Here is a 951-nt window from a genome sequence, read left to right as displayed (position 1 = left end):
ATTTCTTCTCTAAGCCAACGGTTGTTCATTCCTTCCCTTAAATAAAATATTTCCTTGCTGAGATTTAGTCTGTTTGATCTATTGAGAAGTGACAAAGTAGTGTTGAAATCACCACCTAGTACTGTTTTGCTATAAATGTTTTTTTTAAGTCTATTAGAAGTTGATTTTAAGTATTTTGCTGGTCTGTCATTGAGCATCTACATTGAGGAGGGTGAGTTCTTTCTGATGTACAGATCCCATGATCATGAAGAAATGACATTCACTGTCTCTTATAACCTTTAGCCTGAAGTCCATGTGGTCTGATACTAGTATGGCTACTCCAGCTTTGTGGAGGTGTTCTTTTCTTGAAGACTTGTTTTCCAGCCTTTTACTTTTAGCCCATGGTTGCTTTGATTGCTCAGATGTGTTTCTTGCAGGCATCAGAATGTTGGGTTCAGTTTTCTAATTCATCATCCTATTCTGTGCCTCTGAATTGGCACATTTAGTCCATTGACATTGAGAGAGATTGTTGTTATGGGGATTTGTGCTATCTTTATGTAGAATTTTTGTACTTGTGGGGATTGCCTTAGCTTAAAGTAGCCCTGTTAGTACTTCTTGCAACAAAAATATGGTACTCTTTACAAGTTTGCATGTCGTCTCTGTGCAAGGACCATCATAATCTCTGTATCATTTCAATTTTAGTATATGTGTAACCAAACCTAGTAGGAGTTAATTTTTCTCTTCTGATTACTTTGAGTGTTGTCCTTACATACCCTATGGCAGAGAGTGGTACCTAATCAAGGAAAGTATTTCAAAGCAGCTTGATAGATTTAGAACTTTAATGTCCCAGAAAGAAAATATGGTTTTTACCATATTATCTTTTACCATAATCAAGGCATCAGTTTTACAAAATAATTCTTTTGGAAGATGTTATATGAGTCCTGTTTAATGCACTTCCCTGAAACCTTCATT

General features: G+C 35.8%; 1 pseudogene; it reads right to left on the bottom strand.

Annotated features, from left to right (window-relative positions):
• Nucleotides 1–601: 601 nt before the first annotated feature.
• Nucleotides 602–698, bottom strand: LOC130037046 (uncharacterized; annotated as a pseudogene).
• Between the last annotated feature and the right edge of the window lie 253 nt (nt 699–951).

This window comes from Sorex fumeus, unplaced genomic scaffold (genome assembly GCF_029834395.1).
Source record: "Sorex fumeus unplaced genomic scaffold, SorFum_2.1 ptg000070l, whole genome shotgun sequence".
Lineage (NCBI taxonomy): Eukaryota > Metazoa > Chordata > Mammalia > Eulipotyphla > Soricidae > Sorex > Sorex fumeus.
The sequence above is the reverse complement of the archived record's forward strand: the minus strand, read 5'-3'. Positions and strand labels throughout refer to the sequence as shown.